We start from the raw sequence: 25,783 nt of genomic DNA on the forward strand, positions 1-25,783 counted from the left end.
CTGCGCTGACTCGGGAGGGGCGAAGATGAACACACGCTGTCCTCCGAAGCGTGTGCCGTCAGCCGCCCGCTTCTTTACACTCTGCAGACTCACCGTGCAGCTGCCTCAGAGCTACAGCGTCGGAGGACAACGCAGCTCTGGGCAGCTTACAGGCAAGCCCGCAGGCGCCCGGCTAGACTACAGGAGTCGCTGGTGCGTGATGAGCCGAGGACACCCTGGCCGACCTAACCCTCCCTCCCCCCGGACAACGCTCGGCCAATTGAGCGCCGCCCCCTTGAGCTCCCGTCCATGCTCGAACCGGCGACATCCAGGCTATAGAGCGCATCCTATATTCTAGCGAGTGCTTTTACTGGATGCGCCACTCGGGAGCCCCAACAGTACATATTTAATATATGAATCAGTCAAGAAAATAAGTGAGGCAAGGTTCGATTGTAAATACGGCTTTATATATTTTGTTTAAATATAGCTGACAGAGCATTGTGATCGTGATGCGAGTAGTGTGCTGTACAAAAGGACTGTCCACACAGTAGTTCTCCCAAAAACGTCCATGTTTATTAATAAATAACAAAAAGGCCCTCTACCAGCAATGGTATCGGGGGGTACACAGCAGGCTTGCAGACCCAAACAGAAATATACAACAAATCCCCAATCCATGTCCACAGTGCACGAAACAGTGCTCTTTAAACCCTGGGAATCATGGTGCTGGTATTTTGCTTGCGCAGTGAAGGAAGTGCTCAGGGGTGTGTGCTGGCTTAGTAGCGGCAGCTCCTTGGTCTCTACTCCTCCTCTGCAATACACAAAACAAAACGACATGTAACAAAATAAAACAAACAACGTTCCAGCCGTAGGTTACTTTCTCAGAGCAAGGGGGCCGTACTTGCGTAGCTGCATCCCCTTTGTACTACCCAACTCCTCCCTGCAATCAGCTCGGCGCCCGGTATAACCAATCGCTGCTTGGCCCACAGCCGATCGCATTGGAGTCGTTTTGTGTACTGACAACTACGTGCCCCCACCAAGATGGCCGACTTCCTGTTTCCGCCCACCATCAAATCGGCCACTCTATGGGGAAGCATACTACCAACCATACACAGCGTCCTTTCCGATCGGGAGGGAGATTTACAACATTGATTCTTTCTCTCAAGCATGTAAATAAATACGACTTTATATAATTTGTTTAAAAATAGCTGATTCAGCATACATAAATAAATATTGACTTTTATATTTTGTTTAAATGTAGCTGACACAGCATAAGTAAATAAATAAACAACAGAAATAAATAACAGAAAATGTTTTTGAAGTTCATACCGTATATAAGTGTTTCTCCGTCTTCGCCTGGTTTGCTGACTGCTGCATAATCCAGTTTTTATCCCACCCATCATATTTATTTTCGTTGAGTTGAATTTGTTTGAATTTCATAAAGTCAGAAAACAGTGACAGTGACATTTTAATCACCATTTTAGTGTTTGGAGCATCTTTCCTTTGTAGTATGTTATGTAATTCATTTTCTGTTAACTTACAGAATCGGTGTTTTCTCTTCTGAAGAGTGCAGGGGAGCAAGACATTCCTTTGAAAAGTGGCGGGGCTGACAGTGACGTTAACCAATCACATGCCAGGATTTCCAACTGATTCATATATATATATATATATATATATATATATATATATATATATATTTATATATATATATATATATATATATATATATATATAAAAACACAGGGCACAGTCCCAAAATAATAATGCTGTTTACACACACTTTATACACACACACTCAATAGTTAACTGAAAATAATGGAAACATATTTTAAAGTGTAATCAGTTGGTTCCACTGCAATGTAAGATACCACAGTGAAGATCTTTTTGATTATGTACCAATATTGCCTACAAGTCTACTCACTGTTCCAGCTGAATAAATATAATGGTAGATAGCTTGCATGCATGTTTAAAAAATATCAGGCTTTCCTTTTATGTGAAAAAAGCATATCATCCTAACTGTACATCACAATACTGATTTAATATGGTAGTTTTCTCATAAATCATCATAAAACATATGCAATAGTACTGAATGCAATCTGATTCATATACCTTGAGAACAATGGGTAGAAGCAACTCTGCCCTCCTGTGGTGCTATACAAGCTTGTGTTATATAGCACCCTTATATTATATATTCATATATTTCATATGTAATGATTATAAAAAAAACAAAAAAACTCAGTGGTAGTTTATTTATAACCTAATCATTATTTGTCGACTATACTTCCTCAATGTTTGTCAAATAATGTAATATGTTTCTTTTAGATTATTGTACAAGTAATACATCTAAAATTAGTTGTAGGACAATTAAATATTTTTTTAGAGGTGGATTGTAAAAAGAGACACATGATAGATCATAATGAATTTTTGCACCTACTTAGAATATAGCAGATGTAACAATAGACTAGTACAATAATCAGGAAATGTGAATGTAGGAGGCATTTTTTAAGTTGGCGAACCACTTTTTCTAAAGGATTTTTGTATGCTGAAACCGAATATTTTGTTTGCCACGCTGTTTTAGGCCCGAAATCGCCAAAAAACAAAAACAAATATATACTGTATAGATTATCTTTTTCAGTCAAATTTGTTTCTATAAATGCAGCCACTGTCTGCACACTTGCAAGCTCCAGTGCATGTAAGTTTCCCTTTCCTGCAGGTACAATTATGCGATGTGCATCCCATCCCATGAGATAATATCCTTGCACGACTCAGGAATTGTAGTAAGTGACAAAAGCTTTGGTAACAGCTGTCCATCTTCCATTTTCCAGCCCATGGTTGCAGGTGATGGTAGGACAGGCAGTGGACTGGTGGCCTGCTCCCATACCACGCTTTGGTAGTGTGCTCGTTGTACATGAAATCGTAAGGCATCTGCTGTTGGGGGCAGTGCTTCTGGTGATTTGCATTTGTAAAACAGTTTAACATGAGCTTCATCACAAGTGTTTGCTTCTGGTACGCTGTACAACTTGCACACAAACTTCTCTGCATCCCTCATTATCTTATTTGTTAGTTTTTCTTTCCTGAGGTCTTTAAGGTATTGAACACTTTCCATGCAGTCTTCTTGCTGTGTCCAGAAAAGTAGGATACAGAATCACATCCTGTTATTGCATGGAAAGCTTCTGCCTTATTTCATGCACTGGAATATACTTTCGATGTTTGGCTGTGCCTGCCTTCATCCACATGTTTTTGCATTTCATTTTGTGGAAATGTGCTACCAGTAGCATCAACACATCGGTGTCACGTGCTGATACCACAACACTCTCTGCACTGGTGTGCATACAATGCAGGACAAGCCTTGCATCTGCCTCCTCATGATTGACCTGTAGCTGGTGTATGTCCAAATCAGTGTTGGATGTTTGTATTTCGTCTTCTCTCTGGAATCCACCAGCAACCTTTGTCTGCAGGAGCTTTTGTGATGAGGTGATTCGAGAGGAAGCATGCTAGGTCTGCCTTGTTTGTAGGCACAGCTAGAAAGTCAGTCCAGTTACTGGGGACTGGCACAGAGCCATCTTCCATTTAGTCTTCTGATCGGACGAGAATGTTTTGAATGTTTCTTCCTGGTACCAGCCGTGATAAGTTTCTTTATACCGATCAAAAGTAACATCAATCCTGTCAAAGGGTTTTCCCGCAAGAAAGACCTGTTCAACAAATGCATCTGCCAGTTATCCAAAGTTTGTGACTCTTGTAGGTTTTCCAAGTGACACTACTAGGGCTTGGCCATCTATCACCAGGCAGGACATTCCATCAAGGGTAACCTCTGAGGGACAGGTCACATCACTGGTCATCACATCAGCTAGAATGGCTTTATTGCCACTCCTTAGACTGCCATTTGTGTATGCAATGGCAACTGGCACAGTCATCAGCTCATGTTGTTATATTTTAGATTCACCGTCCTACCACCCTGGTAGGCAGTGATGAGGTGCTGAAGTGTATTCCTGTCTGCCTTAATGGTGGATTATTTTCCCTTGGCTTCTGTTTTTACTTCATAGAGGGATGAGAAGGTCAGTGCCTTTGTCTTTTGTAGGGGATCTCTGAACTTCACTTGTGTATGACCATCATCAGAGATGATGAGTCTTTCCTTCATAAAAGTGTTAAGTCATATTTGGCCTAGCTCCTGAGCATTCAGAAAAGATTCCTGTATATCACTAGTTGCCAAATCCTTAGTAGCAATATTCTGGAGAACATCAATGGACATGTCTGGAGCAAACACGTTGAATCTCCATAGAACTGTCAAAATGTTATTTTCGTCTTCCTGTTATTGTTCTGTTTCATTCTAGCTGGAGTGGTTTCATTGTGAATCATTTGGTCATCGTGCCCAACCATGAACAGTGCATTTTGGTTGCAATGCAGGCCCAGAGGTTGTATGACAGAGCCCATCTGTTCAATACTAACGTAGTTTTAGTAATTCCTATGATACCACCACCTTTTTTTCCTGTTGCATTTAGCCACTCCTGGCTGTGGTCAGGGTCCACTTGGTTGAACCTTTGGTCTGATTCTTTCACAACAGTTACCTTTGTAGAACTCATCTTTGACTGCATGAGGTAGCTGGTTCATCTCAGCCATGTACACACAACCCCACCTGGCACAGTTAGTGTGATCATAGTGATGAAAGAATGGAAGCATTTGCAAAAAAGCAAAGAGGTGAAGCTCCCAGAGACCATCACGCTGGGCCCTGATGAACAGAAGTAGTATGCAGACCATGTTCATATACTGCCACCAGTATTGTAAGTTCACATCTTCCTCTTTGCTGAGTATAAACTCAGCCATGTGATTACAAAATTAGGTAGATGCCAGTGTTGTCACTAACGCATCATAATCTTGTGGATTATCCAATCGTACTGCATTCACTAAATCTTCTTTCAGCCCATGGTCCTGCTCCTCTAGATATGACAGGAGTTGTGGAAGCAGTAGTTGCCACAGAGCTTGCAGTATGAGCTTCTGTTGCAAATGTGATCTTTGCAAACAATTTTCCATCCATTGAGTTTTCTGTTGAAATTGGTCCCAAAATTTCACTCTCTACCCAGATGTCTTCCAATCCAGAGTCTTGAGTGTGTTGTCCCAAGATCTTCAGAAAGTTAATTGATGTATGGAGGCCTCCTAATCGGGGAATCAGAACATCCTTGTACTGTGGTATGGTCCATTTCAGCTGCATCAGTGCAGGAAAGAGAGCTTGATCAACTGTAAGCACTGCATGCTTTTGCTGAAGAGAGGCTGCTACATGTAGAACTCTTTGAACAATTGTATTCAACGTTTCTGTCATGTGCAGGGGCTTGAATAATTGGCATGTATCCAACTGTAGTTTTTTCTGGATCCATCTGACTGTGTTTTTGGTTGAAAGATGTCCAGCTGGGTTTTGGCTGATCATATTGGCGTATAAACATGAAAGCCATATCTGTAGCTGTAGCTTGTAATGCAGACATGGGGCAATCCTTGGGTTTCTCAAACCATTTGGCTTTCACTTCCCTGAGCTGCGGCTCAGTGGTGCCTTCGGCGATGTTGACAGGGGTGATAGCTTCCAGTGTTTCCGGAACACTCAAAGTTGCATGTTTCACCAGGGGCTGGTCCTCTCTGCCAAGCTACGAGCCATTTGTGTGCCATGGAAAGTGTTTTTGCCTAGAGTTAAATCATTGATGTCTATGTTGTCTGCTGAGAAGTGAACAAATCGTCCCTGCACCAAGTTAGGTGGGATTACAGTTCCATTTTCACGGTCCATGTTTTCTAATGTGGTCTTGGCCAATGCTGTATCAATCTGGAAAATATCTCTGTAGCTAACAATGTGACCAGCACTATGGAATAAATCCACACATTTTTTGTATTTAGTAGCCTGGTGCAGAGTTGATCCGAGGCCAATGGATAGAGTCATTTTCTTCCCCCTGCTCACACTATAGACAAGATCTTGTGCAATACTAAGCACCCTGGATCTTTTGTGGGATTCTTGTTGATCATAATTCTGGCCTTCTTGGTCTGCTTCAAGAAGTGACTGGTCCCCTAGCAATTGATGGAGAAACATGTAAACACTTGACGGAACACAGTCTGTTGCTGCCTCTTCGCTAACATCTGCTCCGTTGTATGAAGGCTGAGACTGTATATCTGATCACAGTTTCAATGCATGGATCATGGAGAGAAACTCATCTTCTACCTGTGCCTTGAAGACAGGGATTGTTGTGGATCCTTTGTGGAACTCCTGATCATCGACTGCCTATTGAGAGAATGGAATATGGCTACATTTCATAGGTACGAGTATTGTTTGTCTATCAAGTTTCCAATCCATTGGCTGTAAACGGCTACGTAACCCTGAAGATCTGGACAGTGGAACATCAACTGTTTGGGTTCTTGGCAAATGATGCACAGATCAAGGGACACCGGTGCTGAGCGCTTCAGATTGATAACTGGATCCATGATTGCATTAATGGTAGTGGTAGGGGGTGGAATATGCGTTGTGTTGTAATGTAATGCGGTGTGAATGAGGCACTCAAGCTCTCAGGCAAATCATCAGATTTATTCTTGAGCTGAAATAATAATAAAAGTAAAGCAACAGGGGTCTGTGTGTCTGCTGCTGTCACCTTGTCTCTTTGCAAACAAGACACTCCCCCTCTAGTACAGATGTTATTCCCATCTCTATGGTAACTGCCCAACTGTTACACTATATCTGTACAGGCTGAACATGCTCACTTTCCCAGCACTTATATCTTACAGCCTGCCCCTAACGTGTCAACCACATGCTTAATATATACAGTATAAAATCATAAAAACAACTGAACAAAACTTATATTTTTATCAATATCTCACATATATAAAGAAACAATAACTTTTCCACTTTATGTGTTTGCACTATCATTTGTCATTTTTTACTGCAAACACTAACAGAGAGTAAGATTTTCATTAACTAAAATAAAATAGTGTATAACATTTTAAATACAGACCTACCTGAAATAATAAAAGGTAAAATGTAGATTATCTGCTAAAGGGGTCTGGTGCTCTGAGTTTGCTTCTGTCACTCTCTCTGCAAACTCACTGACACTCCAGTCCCCTCCCCTTTCCTGCCTGGGGGCTTGCCCCCATGAGAATGGATCCTCTAGAATACTGGGAAAGGGTTCCAAATTCTAAGACTACATAGGCATCAAAAACATGGTATTGGACACAAAGGTCATGGCTTTATCACCCCCGTTCAAAAGTTATGAGAGTTTGACGTTTCACATGGCGGCTATTTTTTTTATACAGCATGGCAAACAAAATATTTGGTTTCAGCATACAAAAATCCTTTAGTAAAAGTGGTTTGCCAACCTTTCCTCAAAAATGCTTTCTATACCTTATTGAAGCACATTTCTGAGAAATTGTCATAGTCTACAATGAAACAAATGTGAAATCGCAGGGAGGTACATACAGTGTGAAAACCATCCTTTATCGCCAGAACTGCAGCATTTTGAAGATTTAAGGGATAAATAATCTTATATTGTGGTAATGGTATGCCTTATCAAACATATGCAAGATTAGGACTAATTAGTACTAATTAAGGTTCACTGTCTATCCTGTTTGAAAATGTCCAAATGTTATGAAATGCCTATTAACTTAATTGTTTTATATGGGGTAGTTCTTAATTATAATATGCACATGTTTAATTATCCCTTTGCTAATGGTGCATAGATATATCATGAAGAGATTTCTAAAAGTATTGATATATTCTCATTATTGATCATGCAGTTACATTTTGAATATAATGTGGTAACAAGATATAGATAGAGAGAGAGAGAGAGAGAGAGAGAGAGAGAGAGAGAGAGAGAGAGAGAGAGTGAGAGAGACACACACACATATAGTGGGTGATGCCTACTGTACAACTTACTAAGCATTCATATCAAAGAGTTTGAGGTGGAAATTCTGGCCTGTGATTGGTTAAAAACTCAACATAGGAGCAAAAAAAATGAATTTAACTATTGCCCTCACATCCTTATCCCACCGGGCACTAGTCTCAGTCGGTCATTTGATTGGTTCACATCACTATATTATTTGGCGATTCGCACCCATAAAACATATTTTTCTCCTGAAAGGTTGACGACCTGTTGCACTGGTAGTAGTATATTACTTCATTATATGTACAGCACCAAGATATTCCTGCCAAAAATAGTTTTTTTTTTTTTCATAAGCGAAAAACACATAATAAAAGGCTTGCAAATATGTATGGCTTTACAATATAAAAAGTAATATTTACTATCCAACCTTGCCTCTCATTATTTTGACTGACTATATATTAAATATGTACTGCAGACTCAGCTAATAGTGGAAAATTAAATGCCCCTCGGGAAGACTATTACCTCATGCGGCTTTGGGCATTATATCCCCCTGTCGGTAACAATAGTCTTTCCTCAGGTCAATCATTTTCCACTACAGCCCTCCTCTCCAGTCCATATTTAATATATATATATATATATATATATATATATATATATATATATATATATATATGAAACCTTTTTTGTTGTGCTTTATGTTGTATTTTCAGAAAACATACTTATTACAATAAAACATACTTCTGTTGTGGTTGAAAAAGTATTTTCCTTTTTATTTTATGTTTTATTTTATGTTTTAAAGAGGATGCATACAAATCCAAACATTTTCAGGATATATATTGGGTTTATATGCACCCAGACTAACATTAAAGTTGCATTTGAAAGTGTTTATGATGGTGTCAGATCAAATACAGCCAAGCAGCAGATGGCACAACAAACAGCAGGAAATTGATCCCCTGAAGCATTTCAGAAGTACCTTCCTATTCCAGGATGCCCTTGCTTTCTAACTTTGTGACCCATCATTTGTGCAGTGCATTACCTAAAGGAATTGTGCCAGCTTCAGTGTCACAGCATGGTCAAATTCTACCTCTGTCGTGTGGTATGTCTTCACACCAGTAGGGAGTAGGTGCATTTCATACATCAAAAGGCATATTCTTGCCATTGGATATTGTAAGTGTTTGGCTGTGTTTCTCTCAAGATAATATTTCCCAGTACTTTTTATGTTGGTTCCCACTAGTGAGGGTATGACCCCTTACACTTCCATAGCAAATTCATGAACATCTGGTGACTAGTGTCCATGTACCCGTTTTATCTGAAAAATCCACATTTACTGCAGTAATGAAGTAAAATGTAACCTGCTATAAAATATGTTGTTCAACACTGACATGCAGTGGCGACGCGTGGTGGGGGGCACGCCTGGTCACATGCCCCCCCAGATTTCTGCCAGGCAGTGGCTTAGCCACTGCGTTAGGATCGTTCACACTGAAACCTGTGTAAGAAATAAAGAAATTGCAATATTGTTATATTTTTCGCTTCCCATTATAGTCTACCTGTGTGTTAACACAGGACACGGGGCGGACGTGGCACGGGCGGCGCTGATTTTTCTTTTCGCTCACGGAGCAAACTTTTTATTTACTGCGTTGCTATCAACCAATGAGAGTACATAAGCAAGCTACACTCGCTCAACCCCACACACAGATGCATGTAACATACAGGCTATGATTACTGTATAGGCTGTGTATCCTAGCTACTACTACACACATAGATGGGGTAGAGAACATCTACTATGTAATAGTAACCTATGTATTTACGTAGAATGCACTCGCCTCTCGACATATCTTACTGCCAGCTGACCTCTCCAGCGGCCAGCCTACTAATAGAATTATCATTTTTCACGGATTGAGCAGCCAGCTTCATCAAGGGATGGTAACCAAGTCCATCCAGGTCTTGGAGATGAAGTAGTAAATGTACAACCTATTATTAATTGAATAACTAAAGAAATAAATTAGAATGAAAACAGTTCTGGACGCTGCTAAGAGAGAAACGTCAAAACTGTTTCAATTCCTGAGTTCGGTTATCTATTCGTTTTCATTCTGATTATTTGTTTAGGCTACAGCGTGTCCGTCAGCTCAACAAAGCCCGATAGGCTAGCGAATGTCAGTGCAGTGTGATACCATAAAAACGAGTGGCTGGATTTGCTGTCAATCAACCAAAGTTTTTTGTTGGATCAGCTGTTCGTACATTTTTTTTTTGTTTTTAACTTTTTTTTTTTTAAAGGCGCTGTAGTTATACAATGTATGCAACTGTGTGCACAAGTCCCTCCTCCCCCGAACCTCCAGAAGATTAGGTACCACCGGCAGTCCTGCGTCAATCAAACGGTAATTAAATTAGTCAGGATTTGTGAAATTAAATAAAATGGTTTGCTTTGCTTTGAACACCAACTGTTAGTTAACAAAAATGAACAACCATACGTACAAATGAAATTATATATAGTTATTTTTATTTATTATCATAATGTGAAATTGAAATCTGATGCGCATGTTAAAAGTTCAAGTCCTTTGCTTTGTATTTCCTTTTTTGTTTTTAATCGGAAGTGTTCTAAACTGAATCTTTTTTTTTTTTTTGCACAAGTGTATTTGGTTATTGGATCTTCTGTTTTTTGTTTTTTTTTAAAAGATTGTTCTTTATTTTTCGAAAATAAAATGTCGATGCACTAAAGAAATCAGGTTGCCAATTGCACCACTGTTACTCTGTTGCCAGAGTTTATTATTTAAAAATACGTAAGTGCGCAGTTTATTTCAAACTTTCAAAACTTAATAACATAACCAAAGCGTGTCAAGACCCTTCACTGTTATATTTGTTCTCGTGTGAGACGTTCACTTTTTCAGTCAGCGAAAATGTGTGCTAAAAACTGAGTGAATTTGAGCCCTGTTAAAATGGCAAAAAAACAGCTATGTTTGGAGTTTTTCTACAACAAAAAAGCTAAACCACCAACGCCAGAGACATCAACAGAAACCAAACCTGACTTCTGTATGTTATTAACAGCACAAGATTGTGACGATTCTTCCATTTCAAACGCTCAGGTTGCAGTGCAGGTGCAGCTGTCTGTCGATAAGAGACCCTTGCCTGTAAAGTATTGTTTACAGATTGTGACAATCGGGTGTAAAACTGTTTGTGATGAAAGATCTGGTAATGTTAGAAAGCTAGCTTAATGTTTACATAAAAATGGTTAAAATCGGGCATCGGGGTTTGAGCACAGTTTTTTGGGGGGGGGGAGGGGGGGTGGGGGGGTGCGTGGGTGGGCTGTGCCCCACCAGTTTTTCAAGCCATGAGTCGCCACTGCTGACATGTATACTTCTGTCTTTATATAACAGGATATCGTCACCAATGTTTCTCCAAGGATTGTACGTACAACTACCTTGGGCCCTATCTTCAGCCCTGCGCAAAGCTCTTTTCTGAATATTGAGCTCATTAGTGAGAAGACTGCGGCCTACTGGTGCCAAAGTGTGATTGAACTGAAGGCTGACTTCCCAAATAATGTAAGTATTGTTTTCTTTTTTCACCAAATATTTTCAAAGATGTAGTACTGCATGGTACAATAACCCCTACCTTGTGCTTCACTGTAGGCACACATATGTTTTCATTACCAGAATAAAGTCTAAAGTTGCCACGTAGGACAAATAGTAATGAATCATATTTTACAACAGATTTTAAAAAGCTACAAAGTAATTTAGTATCTCATAGTCAGTACGTTATAAGCAGTAGTGGCTCCTGACTTTAATAAACTATAAATAAATTATAGTTTATTGACTTTAATAAATTTAATTATTGACTTTAATAAATTATAAACTACTGACAACATTTCTCCCAAATTCCAAATAAAAATATTGTCATTTAGAGCATTTATTTGCAGAAAATGACAACTGGTCAAAATAACAAAAAAGATGCAGTGTTGTCAGACCTTGAATAATGCAAAGAAAATAAGTTCATATTCATTTTTAAACAACACAATACTAATGTTTTAACTTAGGAAGAGTTCAGAAATCAATATTTGGTGGAATAACCCTGATTTTCAAGCACAGCTTTCATGCGTCTTGGCATGCTCTCCACCAGTCTTTCACATTGATGTTGGGTGACTTTATGCCACTCCTGGCGCAAAAATTCAAGCAGCTCGGCTTTGTTTGATGACTTGTGACCATTCATCTTCCTCTTGATCACATTCCAGAGGTTTTCAATGGGGTTCAGGTCTGGAGATTGGGCTGGCCATGACAGGGTCTTGATCTGGAGGTCCTCCATCCACACCTTGATTGACCTGGCTGTGTGGCATGGAGCATTGTCCTGCTGGAAAAACCAATCCTCAGAGTTGGGGAACATTGTCAGAGCAGAAGGAAGCAAGTTTTCTTCCAGGACAACCTTGTACTTGGCTTGATTCATGCCAAAGCTGCCCGATTCCAGCCTTGCTGAAGCACCCCCAGATCATCACCAATCCTCCACCACATTTCACAGTGGGTGCGAGACACTGTGGCTTGTAGGCCTCTCCAGGTCTCCGTCTAACCATTAGACGACCAGGTGTTGGGCAAAGCTGAAAATTGGACTCATCTGGGGGTGCTTCAGCAAGGCTGGAATCTGGCAGATTTGTCTTTGTGAAGGACGCATGAATCAAGCCAAGTACAAGGTTGTCCTGGAAGAAAACTTGCTTCCTTCTGCTCTGACAATGTTCCCCAACTCTGAGGATTGTTTTTTCCAGCAGGACAATGCTCCATGCCACACAGCCAGGTCAATCAAGGTGTGGATGGAGGACCACCAGATCAAGACCCTGTCATGGCCAGCCCAATCTCCAGACCTGAACCCCATTGAAAACCTCTGGAATGTGATCAAGAGGAAGATGGATGGTCACAAGCCATCAAACAAAGCCGAGCTGCTTGAATTTTTGCGCCAGGAGTGGCATAAAGTCACCCAACATCAATGTGAAAGACTGGTGGAGAGCATGCCAAGACGCATGAAAGCTGTGCTTGAAAATCAGGGTTATTCCACCAAATATTGATTTCTGAACTCTTCCTAAGTTAAAACATTAGTATTGTGTTGTTTAAAAATGAATATGAACTTATTTTCTTTGCATTATTCGAGGTCTGACAACACTGCATCTTTTTTGTTATATTGACCAGTTGTCAATTTCTGCAAATAAATGCTCTAAATGACAATATTTTTATTTGGAATTTGGGAGAAATGTTGTCAGTAGTTTATAGAATAAAACAAAAATGTTCATTTTACCCAAACACATACCTATAAATAGTAAAACCAGAGAAACTGATAATTTTGCAGTGGTCTCTTAATTTTTTCCAGAGCTGTATATACTTTTTATTACACCCAATAAAATGTTGCACGTTTCAAAAAGTACTTTGTAATTTAATAAGAAATGTAATACAGTAATATAGTATAAGCACATAAGGCAAGCAACTGACTATAACAAAAACATTGTGGACTTACTTGATTGATGAATCCTGAGTGATGTCATTTGTAGAAAAAATATTTGGAAGACTAAGATCCGGTTTGAAAAACCAAACTGCGAATACTCAACTATTTCGTTTTTTCGTACCATGAGAAATTAAAAAGGCAATTTTTTTTCGTCCTCCCTGTTGAAGAAGGGCCAATTTAGGCTTTGGGTGACCTTTATAGTTATTTTTTATTGTTTTTTTTTTCTTCAATTAAAAGTGAAGAAAATAGCTTACGAATGAACAAAAAATCTACAATGTACTGTATGGAAATCAAAACTTAAGGGAGTAGCCACACGTGACCCAAAATCTGCCTGGCAACAGACATGTCAAGATTAAGTCTAACTGTGAGTGGTAGAGGCTAGCCGCAAGCTTGCATTGTGTAGCCAATACAAATACAGTAAAACTTGACAGACAGGGTGATTGCAGGTGGAAGACGCACAGAATCCCACCCATTTTGAGGCTACATAAGCCAATAGCAATACAGTATACTTTGGAAAGCATAACGTAAGATAAGCTTTTATTTACTTTTACAAAATTACATGTAGACTTAGCCTCCGTAGCCTCTTATGATGAGCTGCAACTGGTTACAACAGTGATAACATTTTTGAAATAGTTTGCTTGTAAAGTTTAGAATCAATTTTATACTGTCCTTTGAAATCATAGCAAGACCAACGACTCCTAACCGTGATCATCCATACTTTACTAGTCTCCTAATCACTTCCTTTAAAACAAAATGGTCACAAGATCTGAATTTGGGTGTTTCCAGGTGTCAAGAGAAGCAATCACTTCCTTCTGCAAACATATAGAATTATTAGTATTTCACAAAGGACTTAATGCTCCTTTAAATAATGTTTTGATCAAAGTGACATCAAGTATGCACAGAAGCATATATTAATACTCGGTAGGGAACTGCCCACTGCCAGCAAAAGAGCCTTGCTCATTAGGTCTAAATTAAATTAAAACACACAGGCCTGGCTGTCAGTGCTGAAATGACCACTTCGATTCTTTAAATTCCTGTTTATTCAAATACTAGAATGTGAAAATTCTTCTAGTATCCATAACGTCAGACAGGATACAAATACATCGGACACAGTGTTAGACAGATTGAACATATACAAAAAGGACAACTCTGTCATTCCCTTTTGCACTTTGTTTCAAATGTCTGTGTCAGACGATATCTTGTCATAGTACTGGTTCTACAAAAAAAAATCTAAATGAGAACATTCTTATTTCTAAACCAGTCTGTCATGCAGCAAAACATATACAGTATACCCATCAGTACCCTCGTGAAACCTATATATACAGTGCCTTGCGAAAGTATTCGGCCCCCTTGAACTTTGCGACCTTTTGCCACATTTCAGGCTTCAAACATAAAGATATGAAACTGTAATTTTTTGTGAAGAATCAACAACAAGTGGGACACAATCATGAAGTGGAACAAAATTTATTGGATATTTCAAACTTTTTTAACAAATAAAAAACTGAAAAATTGGGCGTGCAAAATTATTCAGCCCCCTTAAGTTAATACTTTGTAGCGCCACCTTTTGCTGCGATTACAGCTGTAAGTCGCTTGGGGTATGTCTCTATCAGTTTTGCACATCGAGAGACTGAAATTTTTGCCCATTCCTCCTTGCAAAACAGCTCGAGCTCAGTGAGGTTGGATGGAGAGCATTTGTGAACAGCAGTTTTCAGTTCTTTCCACAGATTCTCGATTGGATACAGGTCTGGACTTTGACTTGGCCATTCTAACACCTGGATATGTTTATTTGTGAACCATTCCATTGTAGATTTTGCTTTATGTTTTGGATCATTGTCTTGTTGGAAGACAAATCTCCGTCCCAGTCTCAGGTCTTTTGCAGACTCCATCAGGTTTTCTTCCAGAATGGTCCTGTATTTGGCTCCATCCATCTTCCCATCAATTTTAACCATCTTCCCTGTCCCTGCTGAAGAAAAGCAGGCCCAAACCATGATGCTGCCACCACCATGTTTGACAGTGGGGATGGTGTGTTCAGGGTGATGAGATGTGTTGCTTTTACGCCAAACATAACGTTTTGCATTGTTGCCAAAAAGTTCGATTTTGGTTTCATCTGACCAGAGCACCTTCTTCCACATGTTTGGTGTGTCTCCCAGGTGGCTTGTGGCAAACTGTAAACAACACTTTTTATGGATATCTTTAAGAAATGGCTTTCTTCTTGCCACTCTTCCATAAAGGCCAGATTTGTGCAGTATACGACTGATTGTTGTCCTATGGACAGAGTCTCCCACCTCAGCTGTAGATCTCTGCAGTTCATCCAGAGTGATCATGGGCCTCTTGGCTGCATCTCTGATCAGTCTTCTCCTTGTATGAGCTGAAAGTTTAGAGGGACGGCCAGGTCTTGGTAGATTTGCAGTGGTCTGATACTCCTTCCATTTCAATATTATCGCTTGCACAGTGCTCCTTGGGATGTTTAAAGCTTGGGAAATCTTTTTGTATCCAAATCCGCCTTTAAACTTCTCCACAACAGTATCTCGGACCTGCCTGGTGTGTTCCTTGTTCTTCATGATGCTCTCTGCGCTTTAAACGGACCTCTGAGACTATCACAGTGCAGGTGCATTTATACGGAGACTTGATTACACACAGGTGGATTCTATTTATCATCATTAGTCATTTAGGTCAACATTGGATCATTCAGAGATCCTCACTGAACTTCTGGAGAGAGTTTGCTGCACTGAAAGTAAAGGGGCTGAATAATTTTGCACGCCCAATTTTTCAGTTTTTTATTTGTTAAAAAAGTTTGAAATATCCAATAAATTTCGTTCCACTTCATGATTGTGTCCCACTTGTTGTTGATTCTTCACAAAAAATTACAGTTTCATATCTTTATGTTTGAAGCCTGAAATGTGGCAAAAGGTCGCAAAGTTCAAGGGGGCCGAATACTTTCGCAAGGCACTGTATATATATATATATATATATATATATATATATATATATATATATATATATATATATTACATGTCATTAAAATATTAACACAAAATATGCAAAATCCAATTGTAAACTGAATACTGTATACTAGATTTGAATTATTTACTAGATAGTCTAGTGGTAGTGGTACTGTTTAATATTACAATGGCTGATTTACCCAGCAGTCTATTTTCACAGTGTGTTTCTAGAGCCTAAGCAAGTTTACCTATTTTGCAAATTTACATTGTAATATTTTTTTTTCCTTCCAATACCTCTATATCTGTCGGTAGTGTAGTAGTATTTTGTATATAACTTAATGCATAGCCATATATACGATTTTAATGTCTGGAATTAGTGATAGTTATATTGTTTCATATGTTTTTTTTAAATTTTTTGCATCCTCTATATGATTCACTGGGGGGGATTCAGACTTGTCATCTGTTTGTATTGAACCTTGAAACCTGCATATGTTTGTTCATCCTTTATGATTACAGTGTAAAGTCTAAGGGTAAACACTTATTTCCCCATGTGCTTTGAGAAATTGGTCTTTGTGGCTGTGCAATTGTTTTTGTGTAAGTTAATCACCCTTATAACTGTAGGTCTTGCATTACTTATTATTTGTCTACTTAGCTTCTATCAAGTAAAGACATGAGCCCTGTAATCTATCTAAAACTGAAGTAATCCAATGAAATTTCATATGCCAGGGATACAAACTATGAATACAAAATGAGGCTATGTAGTAGTTAGAAGATGAAGTATTGTGACATTATTGTATTGAAAGCTACATTTAGGAAAGCACTTTTCTGGGATTAATTAAATTGTTCATTGGAATTGGTACATGTTGTCTATCATTTGGTGGATGCGAGTACATGTTTGTTACTCATACACCTTGTTGCTTGTAACAGGGGGAGTGTTACGTATGGAGCGCCATTTGTGCCAAAACTATCCAGCCATTAATTTGTCAATTTGTTTGTCAATTCATGAATTGGTCAATTTGTCCAGCAATTCATCCATAAATTTGTCAATTCATACAGTAATTCTTAAACATATTTGTTAATTAATCTAATAATTCACTAATGAATTTGTCAATTCATTAATACGAAAGGCTGTACGGACCTGCAAATTTCCAATCAACCAGATGAACTTCCCTGCAAACTTCCCAGCAAACAGACAAACTTCCAACTGTCAACCTCACACTGTGCCGAAAACTCTGCAACCTTTCTAGCCAATGGGAGCACAAACTAATATTTTAACCAATGAAAATCCAGCCTCACTCAAAACTGCTTCAGCCAATAATATTACAGTTTATTAGAAGTGCGTTTCAAAAGATATTCTATTGAACAAGATACTCAACTCTGCTGATTTTCAATGGAAATTTCCGTCTCACTGCGCGCAAAGCATTGTGGTATATACAGAGAGTTCGGCAAAAAAAAATTCTATGGAGAGTCACTGGAGGCGTAAGAAATGTTGCTGGTTTTCGCTATGTTAAAAAAATGCACCAAACGTTTGAAGTAGATTTCACATTTGCCCAAGGTCGGGCGCCCTTCAGGGTCCACCCTTAAGCCAATCAGGGACTTTCGATCCACCAAGCTCCTGACCAAGCCTCCCTGCTCAATCGGTTGCTTTGTAATGTGTCTTCCGTTTCATGTCCAGCTGCTTACGCAGCATCACGCTGAGGAACCAGCGACAGAGCACACCTTGTGACATTGCTGTTATACTTGCTTCCCATGTAAATACTGAAATATAGTTACAATATGGAAGCTACTTTGATATAAACAGATATTTTCAAGAGAGACCTGGCCAAGATGGCAGCAAATACATGAAGAACACAAACACTGTTCATTGTACATAATGCACATCACACCATCCCATGATATGTGTAATTGAAATAACATTACAAGTGTTTAAAATAAGAATATGCTTCTGTTACATAATCTTCATGCAGAGATGTCAGACTACTGTTTGAATTCATTTTAGATGTATGTATTTGGTGTGAGCACAAAAGCGCACAGTGCTTTTTGTTTGTAGTTCCAGCTTGGTTACAAGACTTGTTGTCCTTAGCACATCGTGCAGAATGTTTTGTTGCCAGGAACGATTATTTCCATTATTACTTTTGTCAACACAAGGTGGACTTTAGGGTCACAATGCCCTGTTGTTATTCAGCACACTTCATTTGCTGGAGTTGCAGCATCCTCACAGCTTTGCAGAAAACCCAGCCAAGCTGATTTGAATGCATGCCACACTAAAATAAAAAATAAAAAATCAAGGTCAAAGATTGCCTGTTAAAATTATTCATCATAAAAAAATAAAAAAATAAAATAATAAAAACAACCACAAAAAATATAAAATTGGGATGCTTATAGGTCATGGCTGTCAGCCCATGCTGCATTGATTGCATTTATCATCTTGCAGAATCTTCTTGTTACACCAAAAGAATAGATTTATGGAGAGAAGGTGCATTGTCCCCAATTTTTAATATGTCCATATCTGCTGCGATTGACAGTTTCCACAGCCATGAATTTCCCAGGAGACGCGGTGTTATTGGTGTTGGTGGACAGCATCACTTACGTTAATGTTCCATTATTAAATTGATAACAAGATAATTCCTGTGCATCTCAGAGACATGACAGGATTTACAATTGTTAACTCTCTCACTGAATGGGATTTGATGTTCTGGGGTGGTCGCTAATAAGCAGCATATTTTCATTTCTGTTCAGCAGCAGCAAATAAAGAACTGGCATTTACATAGGAACACCGCTGTGAAATATAGTCAAATTGTATCACAACAGCCGAGTCACACTGACAGCATTCCTGCTAGAGTCATATATTTTCGTATCTGGCTTTTCCCAGTCATGTAAATCCAAATTTTGTTCAAAACAAAGAATACTCATAAATGTTGCACATGCAGTTATGCTTCCCCACCAGGTTTAATCCTAACAGACTTTGGGCTCTGTCTATGTATTATTGATTTTTCTTTCGTATCTTGACTTCTCATAGTTTTTTGTTACTTTGTAGACCTACCCGTGGTTTATTTGCTGTCTGCTTCAACTCACCCACTGCTGCTTCGGCCCTTGTGTCCCCGTGGTGCATGCTACGGGCTGACCAGGTGTGTGACCACGCGGTTAGGGTAGGCACAATTACATAGCTTCCCCCCAGTGTTTCGGTACCGCAGCGCACTTATAGCCCTTGGTACTTCGGTATCTTGGTGCGCATTGCACATAGTCCAGCGCTACAGCATCAGTGCGCAGATACAGCGCCGCACGGTACACGGTGCACATAGTGCTCTCGGTACTTGGTGCGCACGGTGCTTGGTACGAACGGTGCACCACCGCTTAGGCGGTCCACTTGGCATAGACGTGATCGCGCTCAGCATTTAATAATTAACAGAACAGAAAATAAAAGGTTTGAACACAAAAACACGGGACACGGCACTATACGCCAAAATAAAGAGACAAACAAAACAGACTAAACAGTGAACAAACAAACGGCCATCCCCGTGCCTAAATACAAATACACAATTTACACACACGTGAAACACAGACCCGCTTATATCCCGTGTACCAATGCTTATATACCAACATTTACACACAACACGTAACATATAACATACACAGGGGGGGCACTTTGCCACAGTCCTGTTTGTTTTTTTTATTTTCTGTTACTTTCTTTTTTGTAATGCTCCTAAGGTCATGTCATTTTTTTTATGTCAAGTGTCTGTCAATTACAGTGTCACAGTGAATTTAGTTTGTTAGTTATTTCTTTCCATGTTTTGTTTCTTAATGTGTTGTTTATAATCTGTTTATAATGAGATGCAAATTCAGATCTCTCCTGTATAATAAGCAGTAATTTATGCTGTTCGACAGAGGCTACGAATTCGCAGTATTTATAAGCATGTAAGTAATATTAGTACATAGAGTCCTTTGTTTATAAGTTCATCAATAGATAGTATTGATACTGTAGAGTGCACGGGGGTAGGGGTCAGGGCTGGTAGGTGACGCAATCAGATATGAAGATATAAGCCCGATACCAGCTCCTTTTGTAGAGCGGGTTTGCGTCTCACCTCCGACCTGTGAGAAACCCCTGCCTGCGGGAACCATGGTTTGCCACAATACTTTCACATTGCTGCTGTAGTTTATAATGTATTGTAGCGTGCATGGGGGAAAGGCAGCAGCAGGGCTGCTAGGTGGCGTACTCACAATCTAAAAAGACATAAGCTCGATATACGCTTCTTCAAAGGAGCCAGCGCTTTTGTACAGCGGTATCGGCGCTATGCTGTGGTCCTGAGTTCGCGCCCGCCCTCCGCCTGTGTGTGGATTGCGTCACCCTGTGTGATGCGCCTGCCTGCGTTAACCTATTTCACTACAGAGTGTTTCTAAAGTATATAACTAAGCTGTTTACAGTCTGATTGAAGTATTGATTTGATTGATTTTATTCAATACAAGTCAGATGTTTTTTAGGAGTTGCACTTAATATTACTGTGGGGGATTTAAACTTGCCTCAGTATGCAAAGAAACTGTTTCACCAAAACACATTCAGTAACACAGGACTGGTTGTGTGTGTGTATTCCTGTATTCTTGAAAACCAAAAGCAAGAATAAGGAGCTGATTCTATATTTCCATTTTTATGGCAAGATAATTGTGTCTGGTGAAGAAAAATAAAGACTGTTATCTAATCTAGCCTTGTCACAAGGGCTCTTAACTAATACCATGCTTTGAAGTTTTTATTGTTTTAATAATGCTTGCACACCAATGGATTTGTCTTGATCCTGTAAGTTATAAATATTGATTTTATGACTGTGAGCGAGGAAGGATGAGGCTGCCCTTTTTAAACACAAGATAATAGCTTTCAGATCCATTTTTGAACATGTTGAAACAAGAGGAAAATTGTAAGCGATTTTAATCCCAAAATCGACTCTTCTGTTTAATTCCGTAAGACCAGTGTTATTGTATCAAACTCGTGGTATAGTAACGAGAGCTTTAGTAGCAAGTGATTTTCAAACAAAATGTGTTAATTACATCAATCCGTTAATGCTTTGAAATTGAGTCAATGAGGTCGTTAATGAACCCATTTTTCATTAAAAAGCTTAATGTCGCAGGCCACATACACCACTTCCTGTTTCAACGATTTGATAAGGGGAACTCGTTAATCAAAATGCATGTTAACGAAATAAAGAAATGAATTCACTGTTATGGAAACTACTAGCGGAAGACGGCTCTCGCACCAGCGAGCAATGGCCAAATGGAAATAAAAAATAATGGAAATATCTATTTTGTGTATAATTTGTAAACTTAATTTAAAATTGTGCATTTTGTCATTTTTCACATATAAAATGCTGATTTATGATTATCTGGCGTGTGGGTAAAAATCGGACGGCATAAATTACAAAAAAAACCAAAAAACAAAAAATGGAAACCTTTATTAGTCATTTACCCTCATTCGGGGAAAATTTTTGCAACAACTTATTATATACAACTCTTTTAATGTGCATTTTGCAATCTTTTTTTTGGTTAAAAAAAAATACTGTAAGCCATCTATGTATATTGGTTGGAATTTATTTTCTTCTGTGGACATCTACTTTTGTATGTATTTTAGTATGTACGATTGTAGGCTATAAATACATCCGTTTCAAGTGCCATCGGTGTTTGTAGTTGTTAGTTATTTATTATACATGTATATCATGTATGAACACTTCATATTAAGCTTTTAAAATTACAATAGAACTCCCTAACCCAATACACAATTTGTTTGTAATTAATTGTTCGGTGAATTCCTCTAATCATGCATTTTCTCTGGTACTCTGCTCGCCTCCGCGAAAAATAAACTCAACATGATTAGAAGTAGTCACTGAACACTTACAGTATTATAAGAACATGTTATAGGCATACAAACGTGTGACGGTGAAAGTGGACATTGTACATAAAGTGTGGAGGGAGTCTGACAACATTACAAATACATTTAGGCAAAATCCATGTCAATGATCTCTATCACATTTCTAGTGCATTGCTGTGTGTCCTTGACGCCTGTTCTTCGTTTTTGTGCGGATAAGACAGTGTTAAAAGCCATGGATGCATTGCAAATCCGCAATCACCTAAGGAAACTTTATTGTAATATCTAATATGCTGTTTTCTATACCAAGATTTCAGTTGTATAATTCAAATAAAATCTACAGTAGATGTCAGCTGTCATATAATGTATGTATGAAGAATTCAAATAGGCTACAGTTGCATTGATACTTTCTTGGTAGTAACATCAAACAGTGGTAATTTTAGCAATAAAACAAACATTTCATAAGGTTACAAATGGTTAAAATAAGTGAATAAATCTCATTCATAACCACAAGTATAGAAAAGGCTAAAATATTTTCATAGTTACAAATATTGAACTATTGAGGTAGTCTGTAAGAAATTAACCCTGGTCCTGTACACTCTCTCTGAATCGTCGGTGTCACAGGCGCGGTCTGTTAAATGTCTGTTTCAAGGTCAGTTATATACTCTTTCATTAATTAAAACCCTGTTTTTCCAAGTGCAAATTAACTCCTGATATATTATGACAATTAACTCACATTTGCTTTTAAATTCACACGCAAACAAAAGAAATAGTTGCAAGAAGCACTGCTCGTCAACATAATTTCGGAAATCTCATTAGAGTGATTATGTAATAACGAAATAAGCATAACGACTCCTGAAAATATCAAAATCAATGCTACATACCGATTTCTTGATTAACACTGGAGTTATCATTTACGAATTTTTGAAAAACATATTTTTTAATCATTGCTTATTAATAATATTTTCATGTTTAGATGACAGGTGTTAAAACTAAATGAAACTTGTCATTGCAAAATTATATTGACTGCCTTTCTTGCAAAATGTGATATTGATTTACAGTTCATATGCTAATAAAGTGCTTGCAGCCCCAAGCCACGCTTGCATGGCTCACCCTGGGCTATTTTACTAGGATGAGTGTCTGGGTGCGCTATATTACCAAATACAGTGTAAATGGCACTGTCAAATGTTCTATTGCAACCCACTTTTATAACGATGTCAAATTCAATTAGGATTGGATTGTAACAATTCTATACAATTTTTCAACATTTTATTTTAAATATAAAAACATATTGTAAAATATAATTTTATTAGACTTTTATAATTACTATTTGACAGAAAAATGTATACAGCATGTATAATGTGCATCTTAGGCCACAGTAACATTGACAGTAGCAAGAGATATTGATTACAGTACGTAATGAATGTTTCATATAAAGACTTCTGAACTGTGTAAAATGAAAAGTTACATGTTTAAATAGCTGTCTAGATAACGAAAGGGGTATACTGGCAACAGCAAGGATTTCTAGACTAGCCAACTACTGTGTTCCTTCACCACGTCTGTGTGCCTTGAAAGCTGTAATTCCAATCCTGTTCTGATTGCTTGTCTGATAGTAGAGCCCCAAAGAAATTGAAAAGTCTTCAAGCTAAAACCAGCATGCACCAGATGTGTATTTTACTCAGATTCAGTATGAAACAGGACAATCATAAATCAAATGTATTAGTGCTCAGTGGTTTTGATCAGTGGCTTAGCAGGAATTTGACTGAACGCTGAAAGACCGTTTTGTAGAAACAATGTTACCTACATTTAGCTGTTCTGGTGTTATTTTTTAGTCTACTGCCTGACATTTGTCATTTACAATGTCCTGCAATTGTCTATGTTCCTCAGGCTTTATAACTCCAGTTCTTTTTTTTTTTATCTTTTCTTCATAGCAATATTAAACTTCTGTCTGGTCCATTTACCACACAGGTTATAAAACCGAATTGCTATCAATCAAAAGGGAAATGAATAGCCTACTGTTTGTTATAGCATATAAATCTGTTGTTATTTTCAGAGGATGACATCACAATGGATTTATATGCTGTAACATATAATAATGTTAAATTGCTTAACAATTAGAATATAATTAGAATATAAAATGTAGCTCCCCCACCTACACCCCTCAATTAAACTTTAAACTACAATGGCATCAGAAACTGCAACAGTGAGATATTAAATAAAATGGGTTAAAATGAAACATTAAGGACATTGACATATATTTAATGACCTGCTGAGCCTGAGCTCTTTACTGTTGAAACAAAGCTTTTGAACTGGATTTTGTGATTTCCTGGTTTGTTCCTACTTACTGGGAAGAGGCCAGTTAAAAAGTTGAGTTATATCTGCTCAAAATTAAAGCTTGTCCTTTTGGGGTCCCCCTGGGGGTTTATTCTGGGTCCTGTTTTCTATTTTAATCATTTCTATTAATCATTTGTCTGACTCACATCCAATCTACGGAGGGATGGCAAAGTTTCCTTCCAGCAAAGTAGCAGAGATCTTTGAAACAGAAATGTTTTTAAACATGAACATGATAAAGGCTGTGAAGTTTGTATTTGGCTTTGCTACAGTAGTCGACAATTAAATCAGGAGCAAAGCATTGGAATGGATGAATGAATTTAAACATCCGTGTTTCATCGGAATGGATGCCTCATACATGCACTGATAACCTTCTGTGTTGGCCAAGACCATCCCAAGATTTGGAAAATACTTCATATTCTTCCTGCATCATTCCCATGTTTAAAATGAATATGCTTATTGTTGTTGCAGTTGCAGATTTTTAGGTTTTACATAAATACCATACAGCGCACACAGTGACTCCTGTGCTGTTTTTCTGAGCAGTTGTTGGAAAGCTGTAACATATCATAACTCCAGAACCCTAGTTTAAATAATACCAGGCAGCTCACCTGTTGGATGAAAAAAAAAGCCTAAAGATTGTTAAGAATGGTACCAGAAAAGGAGTCGGGGAATAAAAGCCCAAAAACCTTACGTATAATACATTGTTATGAATATTATGCAGGGTTCTGGTACCTATTCTATTTCACATGCATAAACTAAAGTCAAATGCATAAACGTGCATTTCAAATTCAAACTCCAGAACATTTATCATTTATTAAAATGTATGTACATATGTATATGTATTGACATCATGTTAGAAATGCATTTGTCTATTAATGGGATTAAAAACTTATTTGGTTGGTTTGTTACAGAAGCTGGGAGCCCCTCTCACTCCCAGATTGTACTCATAGCTCCAGGGGAAAAGATAAGAAACATCTCTTCTTTTTACATGCTGAAGCTCTAACTAAATCACTGACTGCTACAGAACACTGCTTCACAGACTAGGATTTGTTTCCCCATCCTTTATTCAAACCTAAGCTGACAATAATAACGATCACATGGGTTTTGCCTTGTAAAGTATACCAAAGCTTCTTATTGTGATCCATAATGATAGCACTTAATTTTGTGTCTCTGGGCCTTTTGTAGCATCCAAGGAAATGTTGTTAACGTAAAGGGCTTAGTAAAGATGGGTGAAATTAAACATTATTGGTAAATGGCTTTGTGATCTTTTAGCATTGTGTCCGTTTTATACCTGTATACGCCTAATTGAACATGAAATCTTGTGCAGAATCCATGCTTGACATGAGCTCTACCATTCCAAAAGCTGACTGTGA

The 25,783-nt window shown here is 38.4% G+C and overlaps 1 pseudogene; it reads left to right on the forward strand.

Annotated features, from left to right (window-relative positions):
• LOC117417218 (dihydropyrimidine dehydrogenase [NADP(+)]-like) overlaps window positions 1-25,783 on the forward strand; it is a 174,871-nt pseudogene that overhangs the window by 93,887 nt on the left and 55,201 nt on the right.

The sequence above is a fragment of the Acipenser ruthenus genome, chromosome 12, assembly GCF_902713425.1.
Source record: "Acipenser ruthenus chromosome 12, fAciRut3.2 maternal haplotype, whole genome shotgun sequence".
NCBI lineage: Eukaryota > Metazoa > Chordata > Actinopteri > Acipenseriformes > Acipenseridae > Acipenser > Acipenser ruthenus.